Here is a 20924-nt window from a genome sequence, read left to right on the forward strand (position 1 = left end):
ATTTGGTTTAAAAGAAAGATGCATAGAACAATTTTGGGCCCCAAATTTTAGGGGCCCTGGACCCGGGCCCATTTGGCCCAATGGTAAATCCGGGTCTGCTTTTATCATCTCCATTATCAGCCCTTATTTAATTTTTTGCTTTAGTGCTCGGGGCCCTGAACCCGCGTGGGGCCCATGGACTTCGTCCACCCTGCCCCCCCGCTTGATACGCCCCTGGCGAAAAATTTACCATATTGAAGTTAAACCATGTAAACTGGTGAAATATGGTTCAAACGCGGAACAAATTTGGGCCTAGCGCGCATAAATTGGCACTTTGGGGGCTAAAATGGTCAAATATGAGGTTAATTTGGTCAGGCACCCACATACAGGCATCAACATGGGGGGGTGAATATATGAACCATCCCCTGGCAAAAATTGGGGTTACCCCCCCGGATCAACGTCTATGTTGATGATGATAGATTGAAATCATTTCTTGATAGAATATCTAATCTAACAGCCAGGGTATAATGAAACGGCGCTTTCACCTGTGGCCCCGGTCATACTGATAATGAAGCACCAACTGAAGATTAACTTTGACTTTTAATCTTTAGCATAGACTTTGGAACACCTTTAATGAAAAACAATTGATTGTTTTTCTTGTGCTTCAGTTACAATAAGAAGAACGACAATTATGTTCAAAGTTGATCTCCCGTCTTTCCTCATTCACTGCGACTTATATTGAGAGTTAATGGTCCTGACAGTCCTGGAGTCTTGTGGCATATCATAGATTTGATGGATGGAACATTACACTAATTCAGAAGATAACTTTTCCTGGCTTGATTTCAAAGCATAAGTCACATATCTTGGTGTTGTATATCATCTTTGGTCTATTATTACAATATGAGAACTTTTTAACATTGCAATTAAATTATTGAATGGGGGGAAATTAATCTAGATGTTGAGAGGAGGTAGTGGATACTTGGGATCCGGAGCCGGATATGTGCTGTATATTGTATAGTTTCACCGTAGATGATTTATTATATCTATGGATTTATATGTCAAATTTGGTGTCAAAATAATTGCACGAGTATTCTCTAATACAAAGATACTTCACTACGAGAGTTTTTCTTTTGTCAAAACCAAGTTGAAGAAAACTTACTAGTTTTTCTTGCTGACAGTTTCGTCAGTGAGCCACTGACTTTATCAAAGCTTGGTGTTGTTGTGATGATCCAACAGCTGATGACTGGAAGTGACATAACTTCATCAGCTGTTGGATCATCTTAATTCGTTAATTACCAAACCTTATGAATTTGTTTAAAAAAAGCTACTTCATGTTTGTGGTCGGTTGCTGTATACTAGAGTTATATCGAGACTTTTGGGACACCTTGTACAATAGGAAGGTTGAGGTACAAAAAAAACCCCTCAAAACAATTACTAAAAACAGTACAAACATGTTTTGCAAGCAAGCCCAATAAAAGCTAATAAACTTACATTACAATAGTAATGATTATAATTATTTTAGATTTAGTGACCACAAAAAAGAAGCAGTGTACCGGTACTGTCTGAAGATAAAGAAGCAGATTTCTTTTGTGTGGATTACTCAACATCTAGTTGGGCTCTATAATCAAATATTGGATGAAAAAAGGATACCAGTATGCTGGAAAGAGGTAAAAGTGATTCTCCTTTACAAGAAAGGTGACAAAACAGACATAAAAAACTACAGACCTATCAGCCTGTTATCACATGTGTATAGAATTTTCACAAGGATAATACAAAACAGGATAAAAGGAGTGCTTGATGAAAACCAACCAAGAGAACAGGCAGGCTTCAGAAATGGATATTCAACAGTAGACCATCTACATGACATCAACCAACTTATTGAGAAGCCAAATGAATATAACTTGAAGCTATGCATTGGATATATAGACTATGAGAAGGCCTTTGACTCAGTGGAACATAAAGACCTCTTTACAGCACTACGTAAAGTTTGAGTCAATGAGGGATATGTCCAAATTCTTGAGGACATCTACACAAATGCCACAGCAAAAATCCACATTGAAAATGATGTTTCAAAAACAATCCAAATTCAGCGTGGTGTGAGACAGGGAGACACAATATCCCCCAAAATATTCACAACAGCAATGGAAGATATAATTCAGAAAGCTGAACCTACAGGAGAGGGGGGTCAACATTGATGGCGAGAAGCTTACAGATCTGAGATTTGCAGACGATGTAGCTTTGGTGACAACATCAGTAAAGGATATGGAGGTCCAGTTAAATGATCTGAATAAAGGAAGTAAAAAGATTGGACTGAACATACACAAGGGCAAAACTAAATATATGACAAACCACCAGTCAGAGGACGTCATTGTAGTTGAAGGCGATGTTATCGAAAGGGTGGAAGTATATAAATATCTTGGCCAAACAGTGAAGATGGAGGACAACACCAGGGAAGAAGCTCTGATCAGAATAAAGGCAGGCTGGAGTTGCTTTGAAAGATTCAAAGACATTCTATGTGATACAAAGTTACCAATGCATCTGAGAAGTAGAATGTTCAACCAGTGTGTATTGCCAACAATGACATATGGGGCAGAAACATGGACAACAACCAAGTACCTGGAACAGAAACTACAAACAGCCCAAAGAGCAATGGAAAGGAAGATGCTACACATTACCTTAAGGGATAAAATTAAGAACATTGAAATAAGACGTCAAACTCAAGTCAAAGACATGGTGAAACTCAAAGAAGCGAAATGGAGATGGGCAGGTCACCTGGCACGAAGGGAAGATAACAGATGGACTAAACGGCTAACAGAATGGCAACCAAGAACAGGGAAAAGATCAAGAGGAAGACAGAAGAGGAGGTGGCGTGATGACATTACTGCCTACATGGGACCTACATGGACAAGAAATGCAAGAGACAGAGAACAGTGGAAGAATCATGATGGTCGAACACAGCCTGGTGAGGTGAGGTGAGGTGAGGTTGTTCTATAACAGATTTTAAATACAAGAGTAATTCATTCCAAAACGTGGGACCAACATTTAGTATTATAGTTCTGACTTTATGTATAGGTAGTTGATAATTGCACTCATTTCTAGTATTATATTTATGGTTTGTTTGATGTTCAATGAAAATACCATCAAAAGACTGTGGATTTGTTTGTATACAGGGTGTCCCAAAAAAAATTACCGAGCGAATGAATTTGGACGTAAGTCGAGAAATAGACATCAGAATCCACAAATTTAAACATGAGAGTGTAGCCCATCTTATTCTGCATCATGTATGTCAATTTTACTGGAATCAGTTGACTGATTGCGAAGAAATGGGCGATTACATAACGCATGCGTCAATTCATTTCATTCCAAGTTTGAGAGAAAGATAATTCTGCAACACAATGCGCACTATAGTGGTCAATGGGCTTCATGTTTTGTTCTGTGAAATCCTTTTCGTTCTTTTTAAACAATCTGTTTCTTTTAAAACATTTAATTAGGTTTTGTTAAAATTTGAAAACAACCAGCACGATATTGAAATTGAAAGCTTGCATGTAAGATGATGCTCGGTACTTCTCGGTAAATATCTTTTTCGTTAATGTTGATATTAATGTTGTATAAAGAATTATTGCATAAAATAACCCCAGCTGGCTTAAAACAATTCTCACAGACATTTAAGTTTTTGGAATCTTTCGCAGAAATTGTAATGCAAAGTTTAAACCTTTTAAAACTTCAACATTAATGTTGCATGGTATCAAAAATCACACGTTAACTGTATAAGCACTTGGTCATTGTCATTCGTGGTTCAAATGTTCTTTGGAAACTTAAAATATTTGCACAACCTGAAGAATTAAACTTGGAAAGCATCAAATTGCAGAAATCAACGTTTTCTGGGACAAAATGTTATCATCTTCAGTGAAAGCATGAATAACATAACACCGTCGGATTATAAAATAGATAATGTGGACTAAATTTAATGAGATAGACAAACTTTAGAAAGCGGTGCGCGAGTATGAAAAAAGCGCCTGTGCTCAAACTTGGAATGAACTGCATTGATGCTCGCATTATGTAATCGTTAATATCTTCGCAACCAGTCAACCGAATCAAATAAAATTTTCGTACGTGATGCACAATGAAATAGGCTATGCGCTACATTTTGAATTTTTTGATTTCTATGTCTACTTCTCGACTTACGTTCAATTCTATTCACTCGGTAATTTTTTCTGGGACACCCTGTATATATACGTATACATAAAATTCCTGTTTCTTTCTTATACATGTCAAAACAGAGGTTTGGGATAAGTATGGACTAGGCCTATCCTTATTTGATGTTACCCGTAAGGTCCGTTTTCGAATTTTGAATACTTTGTTAATAGATTCCTTGTTGGCATTTCCCCGAAGAAGCAAACCATGATTTAAATACGTTTGTAGTATTAATGAGCATACATCGAATGCTCTGGTAGAAAATAATAAACTTTGTTGAGAACACCAATGTTTCTAGCACACAATTTACATAACTTATTAATTTGATTATTCCATGTAAAATTTTCAACAATCGTGATACCTAAAAAATTGACTTCTTTATTGCGAGTAGGGGTGTTCGCCCTAGGGGCAGGTTCGCCCACCCCTTGTTTCTCAGCACTACGGTTATCGGGGAATTTGGTGATGGCAAAATTAGGTGACATAGGTCATTATAAACTTCTCATATTATCTACGCGACATATAGGGACGTGTTCATCGAACTGCAGCCAAAACAAAAAATTAAACCAAAACGTAATTTTTCTTGCATTAATAATGTTGTATTATCATTGATACATAAATACAGATGGATTTAATGGAGATCTGTATTTGGAACATATGGGATTTGTTAAAGATTTAATGCAGTTATAAACTCCTTATTCGATTTGTATTTTGCATACCCTAAAGAAAATACAAAAATGTGCACAAGGGCACGTTCGCCCTTTGAGGATGGGGCATGTTCGCCCTTTATCTTCCCCGGGCGGACTTACCCCAAACTGGAGGGCGGACCTGCCCCATCCGCGTATTATGCAAAATATTGATAATTATACCATTAAACAAGGTAAAACTACTGAAAAGCATGTATTTTAAAGTTATGTGGTATCAGTATTACTCATACCACCGTTTATGTTCTAATCCATAATCTCCCCGAAGTTGTAAACAGGATACGTTTAAACTCACTTTGGACCCCTACATTTTGCCCTGACCCGACCCCTGCAACAAATTAAGTGACTCTCCAGGAGAGAATGAATGCCCTGTATACTCTTGCTAAATGTTTGCATGGAATATGTTATTGTTACACAATGTTTAAACCTTTTTTGTGACTAGGGTGAACTTACCCCACCATATGGGCGAACCTGCCCCAATATGGGGCAAGTTCGCCACTTTGCAAAACTTTTTGGTTTGGTCTATCCTGTTGCTATTGTAAGGCCTATAGTTCTGGGATTGTGGTCGTATATAGCTAAGACATAGGGCTTTCACGTGGGCTAATCAGGTCATCCCTAACCATAAAATTGACATCGCTAGGCTGGTCAGAAAAAAATAGGGCGAACACTCCCCGCTCTCCCCTAAATGTGCAACCACCAAGGAAAACAACATATATTTCTAGTTTGAAAGCGTGTACCCAAGAACATTAAGTTTATCTTTTTTGCATTAAGAGATAGTTTATTTGCTTTGAACCAGATGCAAACTTCCTTTGGTCCATTATTTATCGTAATACATAGTGTAGCAATATCTTTATGAGAACATAAAACAATTGTATCATCAGCAAATAATATAGTTTTGAGTATCTTAGACGTGTTACATATCATTCATACAAACTAAATTGAAGTGGCCCAAGGATTGATCCTTAGGGTACACCGCACTTGATATTTTCTGTTTGTGATGATACTCTGTTATATAAATTGTTTTTTGTTAGAAAGATAATTTCTACAGTGTAAACCATTCTTGGGAAACACCTCTGAATCCGTAATGATACAATTTACTTAATTATTATGATCAATGGTATCAAAGGATTTTGATAAGTCCATAAAAATACATATGGTGTATTTTCATTATCAATAGCCCTGGTGGTATCATTAGCAAAATCTAATACAGTCATGTATATGGAATGGTGAGAGCGAAAACCATATTGTTTTTATTAAAAATATTATGCGGCAATGCAATGCTAGCGTTCAATGGTTATATTGTGAGCTTTCTTTCATTCGTTGAGCCAATATTAATTATACCGTGATGAGTTGAAAATATAGTTATCTTCAGTAGATAGCAATTTATACTTGTAATTGTGCTAATTCAGAAAAATGCAATTCTTAAGAATAAATAAATGAATAAATAAATAAATAAACAAATAAATCAATCAATAAATAAATATATAAATAAATAATAAATAAATAAATAAATAAATAAATAAATAAATAAATAAATACACGGGAGAAATGTGATACGACAGACGTAGCAGTAACTTTATTGATATCGATCAATTGCTGTAAATAAATAAATAAATAAATAAATAAATAAATAAATAAATAAATAAATAAATAAATAAATAAATAAATAAATAAATAAATAAATAAATAAATAAATAAATAAATAAATAAATAAATAAATAAATTAAATAAATAAATAACTGAAGGAAGGAAGGAATCCGATCAAAGTGTAGTTTTAGCTATTCTGTGTAGAAAAGAAGGAGATACTATGCACACAGGGTGGTTTTTCAAATGCTTGAATCACTGTTTTCTTGTTATTTAATTTTCTAAAAAAGCATTAATTTATCATCCAATCCGTTATTTCTTTTCGCATCATTGAGAGTGCTGAATTTGGTGTATAGGCCTAAGGATAACTCCTCTGGGATAACTCATATCTTGCCTGACTAATGCATGTCCAAGATCATGGTAATCCAGAAAACGGTCATAACATGGGGGGCGGCAAGGGAGGCCAGCTTCTGGTAATATTAAAAAGGTGTATTTTGATAAGTTCTACAAATTGAAAGTTGCTATGGACATGAGCTAACAGATTTGATCATGAACCTTGCACATCCGGCATGTCCATTAGATGCAGATATTATATATGTCCACAGCATGACCTGTGATCATGTAGAAAATCTTAACTCGTAATAGTATAAGCTTAATTGACGAGCCTCCATCCGGAAAAATGATATCTATTTTTACTTCTGGAAAAAAAATCTAACATGCGCAGATTCTTCTGACTAACATTTTGATTTGCGAGTTGAAGGCATGACACAGACCAGTTGACTGAGAGAAAATATTGGAAACGTGTTAGTTTTTGGCTTGTCTATCACAAGCAAGATATAGGATTCGACAAAAACAATTTATTTTTAATTTAGGCAAATGATTTCATTCACATAATTATGAACCGATATCATGTTTCATCATGTTCATGTATAGTAGGACCTGGAACGACCAATTAAGTATATATAAAAAAAGAAGCAACATAGAAAGGAAAATAGAAAGAATGAAAGTAATGCATGATGATGAAATAAAAAACTAAATGAAATGGAAAAGAAGTGAATAAAGAGAGGAAAATAAATTGAAGAAAGAAGGGAAGAACAGAAGGAAGAAATGCAAAATGAAAAGAAAAAGAAAATAGCGAATAAAAAGATAAGAAACCCCAACATTACAGAAAATACCGATAGAATGAAGGATAAAAGACAATGGAAAAAGAAGAATGTATAATAATTATGTTTTATCAGTTAATATCTGAAGTTTAATATATCCTCCATGCACTTGAAAAGTTTACCGATAATGTTTATCAGTAATACATAATACATAGAGGCCGCTGTCATCAAAACACAGAAGAGCACTTTTAGACTCTGTTACAAGTCATCAAGTATCGCTTCTTAGTCATACTGGGTTTTCTGGGTGAGCCGAAATTGAATCTTGAATACTATCTAGGATTGTAGGCTATAAATTGTATATTTTTTATTCTTCGAGATAAAAAAACAATGAAATAAGTTGTCATTATCGTATTCCCATGCATTTCAAGTCAAAATAATGAAGTAAATTGAAATACAAATAACTAAAATAGGCCCCCTACGCCTATTATAGGCCTAATAGTTCCAACCCCTAGGTCCCATGATCGATGGGTCCATGGCTCTAGGGAACAAAATTAGTAAATTAAAACTCTCAAAGTTTCTCAAAATTGCCAAAACTCGGGCAGTTTCGCCGGGGAGGGGAGGGCACTCTATATTTCATAATGCTGTCGGTATTAATGGGTCGTTACGGTCAATCTTGACTCTACAAACGGGTCGTGTTGTTTTTTAATTTTTTTAAAACTTTTTTAGTTTTTAGCACTTAATACTTCGGAAAAAGTTTGCATTTTTAAGGTACTAGTTATCCTATATGAATGTGATTCATATTTTGATATAATTTTCAAGGTTAGTCAAATTTTCAAGTTCAGCTATCACCTGCATGACGCTTGCCTCCCGGGCTTGCCTCCCTCTTGTAGTTTTTCATATGCTGTGTCAATCAAGCCCAAAGACTTGTACCAAGACTAATTTCAGGTGATGGATTATAATTTTTGGAAAACACATTTATCATCTTTTAAAACCTGAGTTATCAAAACCAACATAAAATGTTTATTTATGAGGAAACTCATAGCCCAAATCTTGAATGCTTAATAGACTTGCGCCAAGGTCTCCGAAATTTGTGACTGCAAATCTGCAATATTATAAAATTGCATGTTTTATGGCCCTCAAATTGCAAAACTAAAAAAATGAATTTTGTTGCCAGTTAGAATTAAGATTTAGCAATGTTTCATTTGGCTAAAGTGGATAATGTTTATTTAATCAAAAAACAAAAAAGTTCTGCATTTTTCTGGAATATAGGGATAGTCTCAGTTGTGAAGTAAGTTACATAGATATCTTTGAACAACTTTAAAATGTTGATCAAAACAATATGGAGAAAAAGAAAAAATGTGAACGTAAATAGAATGCAAATATATAGATCATTAGTTTTTACACCGTCTTGGGAAATAGTTATTTTGTATTTTTTTTTTTTTTTTTTTAATTAATTAATTAATTTATTTATTTATATTTATTTATTTATTTATTTACGAAGTAGATAAAGCTGACTTGCCAGTAAACAAAGTGCTCGATCCGTAAAGGAGAGCGTAAGTATAAACAGGAGTAATGCAAAAATTAAATTTTTATGCAACTGGCAGTTTCATCCATGATGGAATCATCAGGCATACTGGTCTTAAAACTACAGTTTATTTATTTATTTATTTATTTATTTATTTATTTATTTATTTATTTATTTATTTATTTATTTATTTATTTATTTATTTATTTATTTATTTATTTATTTATTTATTTATTTATTTATTTATTTATTACTTTTAATTATTTATTTTTTATTATTTTTTTAATTATTTATTTATTTATTTATTTATTTATTTATTTATTTATTTATTTATTTATTTATTTATTTATTTATTTATTTATTTATTTATTTATTTATTTATTTATTTATTTATTTATTTATTTATTTATTTATTTATTTATTTATTTATTTATTTATTTATTTATTTAAAATATAATTACACAAATAATATAGAAAGATGAAAGATTAACCTACAGCCCTTGTCTTTTTAGATTCGCTACATAGTGATAACTTTGACGTTTGTGTGTGAGTTGGATAATCATCGTCCATCTCGCAATACTTCTTCCGGTTTCCAAACTTCCGATTTCTGACTTTGTGTTGTTGGTGACCCAGCTGGTACTGTGTGGACGAAGTGACCATCTTATTTGATGATCAAATAAATAGTACGGAGAAGAGTTTTGCTACTTATTTAGACATGTTTTAATGAAGAATGTATTGAAGATATCTTCTTGTGAATGGAAGCTTTCTATCAGTGTAAACTGGGTAAGATACACAAGTTCTAGTGCCCTGCCCTATCATGTGCAATGTGCATTGACATGCACTGTTATTGTTTATGGTGTTGGTGTGTAGTGTGTACTGTACATATGTACCGGCCTGAGCAGTGTAGTTCTAGTTCAATGGTTTTAGAACACGTAGAGCATTTATGTATAGTCATAGTATTGTACATGTACTTGAGTATGTATATTAAATCGATTTATGTGTGTAAGGTCTTGCTTGCCTTGGTCATGTTGGTCAGATGTGTAAAACCTGGTTATGGTACAAATTTACAATGCATAAACTGTACAGTGTACACAGATTCACATTCATACTTAGTTGTAAAGTTGTTGTTTTAAACTTCCGTGGTCGGGGTACGCGCTGGTGAATTGCGATCGCGTAAAAGTGACAAAGGTCGCCTACTACGCCGAACAGACAACCAATGGGTCAACCGACTTGTTGTCAAGTGTGTTGATCAGCCAATCAGCGTGATTGCTTATTTTTTCTGTGTGTACGCTCGTAGACGCTTGGCGCACAGCTCGGACCACGGAAGTTTAAAGAAATTAACTTTAGTAACTACAAATTTCGAACATTTGAGGACTTGTTCTCAAGTTGTAGGTACTTCCGTAGCGTAGGGTGCCTCCAGGGTTTTATTTTGGCAACTTTGCATTAGCATATCTAGTAAAATACTAGACTCGCTCGCCAGTCCTACGATACATTACATACCGTACCTAAGGACTGGCTCACGCCATTTTGTCTGTCTATGACACAACAGTTTGCGCAGGTCAGATATTCGAAAAATTTCTTCAAAATTTCATCAAAGGTATATAAAATTGGTACCCACCTTATTGTGCTTGTTAAATCAAGACTCGGTTGAAACAAAATTAAGGATCGAATGCATTTTAGTGTCCAAAAAGGCAAAATTATCGTCAAAGTTCTGCCGAATTCGCCACCCTTGCGAAGAGTGCAGAATTGACCTTTTCGGTAAATCCCATTGTAACCCTTTGCGAGTACATTTTGATGTCCACATTGGTTTTACACGTAAACACGAAAATGTCTCAAATAATTCCAAAAGTGTATGTACGTTATCAAGCAATATTTTATCAGTCTAAATCCATTGAGGTTTGTCAGAGAACTCATTGTAAGTACTGTTTTTTGAATTTTTTGTATGAATAACGCACTATGTTATGATACAATACTTAAAAATTCACGCATGTACACAGAAGTTACGTGGTGTAGTGGTCTGCATACTTTCCTGCCACCCATGCGGCCCGAGTTCAATCCCCATCCCGCAGGTGATTTTTTCTGCACATTTAATTTGAATCCAAAATCATTTATTTTCATGTGAAAATGTTTATTGCACTTGGAAATATATTTTGTGCACTTTTTTTTCATTAACGGGGCCAATAGAACTAAAAACACACCTCGGCTTGGGGAAAAATAATTGCGTCCAACGTCCAGTGTTGCTGTCATATTGTTTGTTTTGTTTACGATATTGGCTGTTGCTGTATTAAAATGATGTCGGCCACCATCGTCTGGTGTAAGGTAGTAAAATCTAGTGATGTGGTCGACATGCCTTATGTCGACATAATGTCGACGTCGGCACGTATGCCGACATGTCGACATCAAAAAATCATGTCAACAAAAAAAAAATTTTTTTTTTTTTTTTAGTTTTCAAAAAAATTTTTGGCCAGAAAAGCAAGTTATAGGCCCAAACTGACTTGTTATTCAAGTTGAAACCAGAGAAATACTGCTACTAAAAAAAAAAAAATGCCAATTTTTTTTTACAAAGTTGGATGAACTTGTACATTTTGATTACCTTTGCTTCTATTGAACAGTCAGGGACACATTGAATTAGTATGCATTGCTAGCTGTTATAGAAACAAACGTAATTAAAATGTACAACTTTTTCCAACTTTGTAAAAAAAAATTGGCATTTTTTTTTTTTTGAGTAGCAGTATTTCTCTGGTTTCAACCTTGAATAACAATTCAACAACTCCTCCTATACCTTTGTACAGGAGCCAGCCGTTGTTAAACCGTGATGAATCCACACTTTTACTGAAGCGATATCGCTTGAACGCTGAAGCGAGACTACGCGTTATGCTATGCGTAAAATTCGTCATTCCTGGAACCTTTGTGCGTATGCTGAGCTTACAAGTTGAATTCAGTATTTTTCAGGTAGCGGCTAAACTTTGCCGTTTTATTCTGTAGTTTTATTGCTGATATTAACAGAGAAATCATCGAAGTTCTTGTAAGACTTAGTGACAATGATTAACTGACATTTCCTCCTAAAATAATCGTAAATTATACGACCTTTAGCTTCTTTTCGTTGTTGAAAGGATTCAATCATGTTTCACCGTTGTTCATCACCGTTTAACAACTCGCGTCCGCCGTAGCGTCTGCGTGGTTTACTTCGCTACGACGACGACGCGCCGCATCGTTGTTAAGCGGTGATGAACAACGGTGAAACATGATTGAATCCTAAGTCAGTTTGGGCCTATAACTTGATTTTCTGGCCAAAAATATTTTTTGAAAATTAAAAAATTTTTTTTTTTTTTTTTTTTTTTTAGAATTTTTTTTTTATGTCGACACACTGTCGACGTCGGTATACGAATTATATCGACATGTCGACAATAAAAAACGGTGCCAACCACATCACTAGTAAAATCTCAAGCAAAATATAGTTTGAATAAATTTTACCTCCCACCTCCCCCCTACCCCTACCCCACACATATTCAACATATTAATGGATCCGCAACATGGTTTTAGAAGTAAATGATCTGTACTAAAACCCAGCTGATATTGATGGTGGGTGGGTGGTGGATGACATTGCTAGAACTTTGGAGAAAGGAGAAACTATCCATTATGGCTATCTTAAATTTTTCTCCAAGGCATTTACTGGGCAAACTTAATCAATCCCAATCATTATGGCATTGGATGAAGAACTTCCTTACCCCGTGTCCTTACCACACGCACCCAGAGAGTAGCAAGTGATGGGAATTTGCCAACTCCGAAACCAGTCCTGTCAGGGGTATCTCAGGGTACAGTTCACAAATGATCTTACAGACAACATCCATCTCTTCGCTGATGACTGTTTAGTCTACTCAAACATCTCCACAGAGAAAGAGACGGATTCCTTACTAGATGAACAGCTTGAAAAATGGCAATCAACTTTTAGAAGATGAGTTTCAATCCTGCCAAGTGTTCCATCATGGAGATATCTCACAATAAGAAGCCTCCACATCTATTTTATGTGGATAAAAACACCAGATTCCTAACTCTCATCAAAACATACATGTAGGAGTACAGCAAAGGCAAACTGTAATGGGCATGATTAAAAATCTGTTGTTCTGCCCAAAGGAGGTAAAGACAACTGCTTATATCACCTTAGTTCATCCTAAGCTTGAAATATAAATGCAAGCTATGTGTGGGATCCCTACAAAGTGGGACAAATCAAGAAATTAGAAGGGGTTCAGAGAAAAGCAGCTTGTTTCTGCATGAGAAACTACAATACATACACAAGAGGGAGGCAAGCATCACACTGATAATAGAGCTTTGTCAGGACTCAGAACAACGCAGGGAGAATTCCAGATTAAACATACATTGTACTTTTACTCAAAATTCAAGACAACTTGGTTGGTATCAATAAGGAGACATATATCAAGCCATTGCTAGTAACCGCCACCAGGACTAGACATCAGAAAGCAGAAGTTCCGTTCACAAGAAAAGACACTTATAATATAAATTTTTTCCAAGAACACTTAAAAACTGGAATTCAGTGGGTGTGATGGGAGAAGACACTGTTAACTTCAAGCAAAATGACACACTTGCAATTTAATGTGCGCAACCCACACAAGTTAGCAATATATACGGCAGACCACCCTGCTGACTAAACAATCGGAAGAATCAGACGGTTTTTAGATTCTCCCCCACACTTTTTAGATTCTCGAGCACCCTAGCTGGCAAAATAATCAGCTGGCAAAATAATCAGCGTCAGTAATGAACACTTTTAGGCAGCAAACACGATTTCAGTCATGGTAGGCCTCTGTTTGACAATATCTCACAGCAAGCAATTCCAAAAAGTTATAAGCTCTCAGACGCGGATTTAGGGGGGCATACCCAGTGCACCCCCCCTAATTTGTGCAGTGCGGCGCCTGACTTTGTGTGGCTCAGTGCCCCGCTATGAAAATTCCTGGATCCGCCCCTAGCTCTGTGCAGCATCGTTTGTTCTCCCCCTTTTGATAACAAAACTTCTGTGCATCCCACATGATGTGATGATGCAATCGCCCTATATAGGCACACTTTCTTTGGCCGGGCCACCAAAAACCCCTTGACTTCGGGTCTGTGATTGTCTGCTTGGCATGCGAGACGTCCAAAGGTCAAATCCCGGGGTACCAAGTGACTTCTTTGTTCATCTCCAGGGTTCATCGTTTCTCCTTTTTTGTTTGTTCTCTCCCTTCGGACAGTAAAAAACACACTAAAAAACCTCATGTGTTAGGGTAAATGAATGTAGTTTGAAGATTGAGGCATTAGGGTCACCCATGCGCATTCACAAAATCATGCAGTGAAAACTTTTTCTTTCCGACTTTTATTTTCTGTTTTTTAAATGTTCAGATTTTCTTATTTTTTGAAAGATTATCCAACAAAGTTATCCAAAAGTCCAGAAGTCTGGGGAAAGCTGCGTACTGGTATTTAGGTACATCGGCCTATTTAAAAGCTTGATAATGAGCTTAAAACCATATTGTAATATTTACTGAGAAGGATGCTCTCAATATTTTTCAAAATTTGATAATGAGCTTAAAACCATATTGTAATATTTACTGAGAAGGATGCTCTCAATATTTTTCAAAATTCTGATTTTACACAATTGTAATATATACTTTATTAAACTAACATAACCTGCAAAAATCAAGACTTTAATACATGTAGGTGCTGTAGTTTTGTCAAAATCCGAGATTTTGAATTAAGTGCAGGAACTGGTAAAATTCATTATGATCATTATGTTCATTATGAACGCTTATGCGATGTTCACAACACAGTACGTACATGTACATAGCATGTGGGATGGTCATACACACATCAAAGGAGCGTGCTATAAAAGGACTGTGCTGTTACACGACCGACTGAGTGACACACATTGGCGACATCAGCGCTGGTAGTAAATTCCAATTTTCTTTGCTTTACCTCAGTTGTTTGGCTCAAAGGGGACATACAGAAAAGGAGTAAAAGCTAACATTTTTGGGAAAAGAAATACTTTATGTTATGGAAATGTTACAATATGGCTTTAAATGTGTCAAAATTTGAATCATTTTGAACTGAAACAAGTACGTGAAAGGGAAGAAAATATATATCGCACAGACTTGGGTGATATTTTGATTAATTGAAAATAATGATTTTTTTTTAAAATCAAGCACTCAATTACTTTAAAAAAACATAATCGAAATATCAAATTGTGAGAAAAGATGCGATTTCGAGGCTTGACATATCCCTTGTTTAATGTTGAAGAAAGATAGATGCATTTAAAACAGTACCGCTCATTAGCGCTCATGTACTCTGCATGTTAAACTGTACCGCTGCCGGTATGTGTAGTTGTAGTTGACTATTAAGGCTAACTGGATACCAAATGACCTACTTTTTGTAGACATTGATGTACATTTTGTCTAAGACAAGACCCCAATGCACTTGCAGAAGACTGAGTTTGAGACTTTGGGTTAGTCTTACTGATCACCTTTGACCTTGTGATTGACGTACAGTTGTGATTACAGCAGGACATCACATGCATCGATTGTGACTCACTCTCATAGACCATGGTCGGGAAACACAGCCCAATCAGTGCATACATGACGATACTCACTAAACAAATACATATGTTGTGTACATAATACATACTGTCATCATAACATAGTGTAAAATGCTGACCAACATGCCATTAGACCAGAGGTTCTCAATTATATTTGCTTGTAGGCCAGGGAGGGTCAAATTAAAATAGTCAAAAAAGTCAAGATACACCTTGTTTTGCTATGTTTACTGTACATTTCAGAGCTGTTGAAGGGCCAACCTGGGCCTGATCTGGCCGGTGGGCTATATAGCATTGGCCATATTTAGCCAAATCATCAATATTATTTTAACATACTAAAGTTTGCAGAAAGTGTTTTTTTATGAGTATTAACTCCTCTGGATGCAGTAGCGGTACAAGGAATGGGGGGGTGGGGGAGGGGTCGATGCACTGGGGGAAAAGCAGGGTCTTAGGCAGGATTTGAAGGTTTGGGTGTGTAAATTCAAAAACCTGGTGTGTAAATTTAAGATTTGTGTACAAATTATAGGCTATTTGGGCAAAAACTGGGTGTGTATTTACAAATTTGGGTAAAACACTCCCTGCATGGCTGGCTGCCTAAAGCCCTTGGGGAAAAGTGAATTTTAGGGGGGAAAATCAACCAACTTTGCACAAAATTACCAGGGGAAAATGGCATTATGAAGTAATATAGCCCTTAAACTTTAACCTTGGGGCAGGGTAAAACCTCATGTGCAGTGGGCCAGTCTATTTTGTGCAAGCATTTGTGTGCATAAAATTCCTAACTCCTGGAATATGGGCCCTTTTTATCCCAAGGATTTTTTTCCCTGCCCATAGCTATAATTTGAAATCTTTCGCCAATATCTTCTTTTAAAGCTGTTAATAATAGTGTTATCTACAGACCTGGATTTTGTATGTAGATGCATTAGATAGCTTCACATTTCCTGGCTAGATTTTATATCGAGGTGCAATTAGCTCCATAGCAACCACTTAATTTATGTTGTAAAATTCAATAGTATTGACAGTGTGACCATCAGTTCAGGAGAGGAGAACCAAATGAATGGCCATTTGCATTACCGTACACTTTGAAATGCTTTTAGTATGGTAGGTCTTGCCACTAATTTTTTTCTAAAATGCAAGATGCTTTCATTAGTGTCCAGTATATGTTGGCAACCAGTCCAGCACATACATGCATGTTTTAGCCTTTTCTAAATGGGGTACGTGCTGCATTTAAGTATGATATCTGCAAGCTGTATTTTGACCCCAAGACCCTCAAATTGAAACTTGAAAAGACACTTTCCCCTCATCAACAAATACAAAAAGTTTTGAAAATTTGTTATTTTATAAGCGTGTTATAAACATCTTTTGGTTTTGGTTAAAATGTTAATGTTGGATTATAAAGGTAATGAAAACATTTTTATATGAAAAAGCACTTTTGAAATTATTAAAATGTTATTGTAAAATATTCTACAGGAAACAATTTTGGGGAAAATATTTTTTCAACACCTAATAAAATTATGTTAGAAAGTTTTACATCAAGTTTCCAAAAATGTTTTCTAAATGTTATTTTAGTTTCATACACGTAACCGGACATTTAAACATTTCCTGTAAAACGTTTTGTGTTTGCTGGGACCCAATTTGGTCATTTGGGGGACCGAAAATCGAGCATGTTCAAATTTCATTCAAAATGGCACCAAATTACTAATCAAATCAGCTCTTATTGAACAGAAAATGGTAATATTATTAAATTAAATGATTGCACAACATACTTACTGATACTGTTAAGCATGAATTGTTTGTGTGCATGAAAATAGCCTGTTGATTGATACCAGGCTGAATTTGCTATTTTAGCAGCCCCCCCCAAAAAGATAACCCCACACACAAATAGATAAAAGTGCTAAGAGTCAAGTCCACCGGGCATGTTTGGTTGAGATTTGTGTAGCAAATGCTGTTATTTTGGATAGCAATCAAGCACATTTCCCCATTTTTGAAGCAAATTCTTTACCAATTTCAATCAAATTTAGTTTATGTTACTCCCGTTCTTCAGGGTATGTTCATTATGTTTCAATCAAAATTTAAGCCTTTTCATGAAGAATTAAATAAATAAAAAGCAAGCAAGCAAGCAAGCAAATAAGTTTACGATTAGTATTTAAGCAAGCAAGCCAGCAAGCATGCAAGCAAATAAGCAAATAAAAAAAGAAAGAAAGAAGCATATTAAGAATTTAAGTTCACATGGACCCTAGGGTCCATATGCACAAAAGAGTCCCAGGAGAAAGGACATTATCCTTTACATTTGCTTAAGTAATTATTTTGTATTATTTTTGATCTTTGCATTTAAATCTTTAGAATTTGGTAGCTACTTTAGGAAGGAAATATTATTTGTGATGGAATTAAATTCTAAAGGTCTAACTTCAGACCCGGTCTAACTCTTTTGTGCATACGGACCTAGGGGAGGGACATTGATTAGGACGACTGGACGAATAAGATGACTGATTAGTAATAAAAAATATTTTGTCTTACTTAGCTTTAATAAGGGATACACAGGCACTTTGTTAGCAAAAATTATATATTGCAATAATTATGATATCCTTAAATGAATTTCACTGAACCTTGGAGCTTTTCACACCAAACGATTTGCTAGTTCAATTCAAGGAGAAGGGCGTATGACCACAGTGGCGTATGACAGAATAAACATGCGGTTTAATTCAAGGAGCATGCTAAATGCCATCCACATCCAGCTTTAAATCAAATCATTGTGGATCAATAACACTCTAATGTTAATCCCTACATAATAATTTCCATTTCAACATTTGCTCTTCTATGAAGACCTGACCAGAGACCATCCATCGGTATGACATATACCGCTATTGAAGTATGGACAACACGTTTGACGGTGTACAATAGTGTGCTGTCATACCTGGCGGGGTTTGTTCAATTGATTCTTTTCAAGTGAGAACAATAAAAAAAAAGCTCCCTTTCCACTCAATAGCAATTAAGGTCATCTGTTATTAAAATATATGGGGATATGATCATGATATTTGAGATAATAACAATTTTATAGAATATAGGAGTGCTTTGACACATCATTGAAGTAAGAGTTGTCATTTTACTATGCTTAAAGTGGCTAGCCCAGGCTTGTCAAAACACCATTGTAAAGTAGAATAGCATCTATGGCTTAATTACCAAGATCAATTTCAATTTTGAAAGGTTAATTTTCTGCAATATGGCATACACACTGTTTTTTATTCTGCACACTTTTGCTCATATTATGGTTCTTATCCATGCCAACTTCCAAAATAAACCTTTCAGTTTTACAAATCATTGGACCATCCTTCATTGAGAAAAAATCAAATCAAATTTTGCTATATTAAAATTATGTAAACTCAGATTTCCCAGTTTTACAGTAGTGCACTCAGAGAAATAATCAGCAGATTTACAGTGTTGTTAAAATTCTGCAAATTTACAATCCAGTGAACATGTTAAAATTCCAAAATAACCTTAATTCACTGATCCATCCTTAATGCTTCATAATTTTTCGAAACAAAATTGACCTTCAAAATTCATATATTTTTCAGCTCAAAATATAAAATTTTGACATAACACTCAGATTTCTCAATTTTATTGCAGGTTTTTGTTGTTGTTAACTGTTTATATGATTTTTTCTTAATCTGTGTTATCTGGTTCATAAAGCCATCCAAAGAAAAACAAAGTTTTAGTTTTTTGTTTTAAAAATAGTTGTTATACAGTGCTTTTTAAGCATGTTTACTGCGTCGTTTGGTGCTGCGCATGTTGTAACTATTATTCGGTACTTTTTCTGTTATCCTAATGCTAACTTATTGAGTTAGGGATTCAATCATGTTTCACCGTTGTTCATCACCGTTTAACAGCGATCTGATGCGGCGCGTCGTCTGCGTGGTTTACTTAGCGAGGGCAGCTTTAGCTGCCGGTAAACCACGCAGACGCGCCGGACGCAGTTGATAAGCGGTGATGAACAACGGTGAAACATGATTGAATCCTTTCAACAACGAAAAGAAGCTAAAGATCGTATAATTCACGATTATTTCACGAGGAAATGTCAGTTAATCATTGTCACTAAGCCTTGCAAAAACGTCGATGATTTCTCTGTTAATATCAGCAATAAAACTACAGAATAAAAGCGGCAAAGTTTAGCGCTACCTGAAAAAATACTGAATTCAACTTGTAAGCTTGCATACGCACAAAGGATCCAGGCATGACGAATTTTACGCGCTCTCGCGTAACGCGTAGTATCGCTCACGTTCGCGTATACGCTACTACAGTAAAAGTGTGGATTCATCACGGATTAACAACGGTTGGCTCCTGTACAAAGGTATAGGAGGAGTTGTTGAATTCTTATTTATATTATAGCAGAGAATTCTAATGCTAACTTATTGAGTTCTTATTTATATTATAGCAGAGAATTCTAATGCTAACTTATTGAGTTCTTATTTATATTATAGCAGAGAATTCTAATGCTAACTTATTGAGTTCTTATATTATAGCAGAGAATTCTAATGGTAACTTATTGAGTTCTTATTTATATTATAGCAGAGAATTCTAATGCTAACTTATTGAGTTCTTATTAATATTATAGCAGAGAATTCTAATGCTAACTTATTGAGTTCTTATATTATAGCAGAGAATTCTCATCAAATATCGATGTGCATTGTAGGACATTTATACAGCATATCAAACAAGAAGGTAGCAGCACAGGGTCGTAGCAAGTGGGGCGGCCGGGTATGCCATGGCCGCCCCACTTTTTGATAAATTTGTTATGTTTTTCTTTATATCTTTATTTCAATTTGGGCATATATTTGTATTTTGGCCGCTCCACATTTATGATGGCCGCCCCACAGTTTTCAACCTTGCTATGGCCCTGTAGCAGCAAATGCTTTTTTAGGATGTCTTATTGTGGGGCACTGTGGCGCAATGGTCCAAGACTTTTGACTCGTAGTCGTGAGCTAGGTTGAGGTTGTGGGTTCAAATCCCTGCAGTGTCATCTGCAGGTTTTCAAAAGTGAGGGGACTACAGGTCTTGATTCTTCCAACTGTCCAAAAATGTTCAGTTCGCTTAGCTTGCTGTAAAAGGTAAACCTCCAATTTTTCCCCGACTGGGTGCGTTTGCATATGCCGTGCCACTGAATCCCTACAGAATCAATGTGTTGTGCACTTAGCCAAGGCTCTTCACCTTTATTACTTCTCCCCACCCAGGTGTACAAATGGGTACCGGCTTTCTTTAATGCCAGGAAGGTAACA

At 35.5% G+C, this 20924-nt stretch overlaps 1 protein-coding gene across 1 annotated transcript in view; it reads left to right on the top strand.

Moving 5' to 3' along the window:
• Positions 1-9675: 9675 nt before the first annotated feature.
• Positions 9676-20924, top strand: part of LOC140160968 (kelch-like protein 18) — a 116612-nt gene continuing 105363 nt past the window's right edge. The window contains exon 1 of the mRNA XM_072184323.1: positions 9676-9869. The gene's annotated coding sequence lies outside the window, so the exon portion shown is untranslated. The remainder of the gene's footprint in view (positions 9870-20924) is intronic.

The sequence above is a fragment of the Amphiura filiformis genome, chromosome 9 (assembly GCF_039555335.1).
Source record: "Amphiura filiformis chromosome 9, Afil_fr2py, whole genome shotgun sequence".
Lineage (NCBI taxonomy): Eukaryota > Metazoa > Echinodermata > Ophiuroidea > Amphilepidida > Amphiuridae > Amphiura > Amphiura filiformis.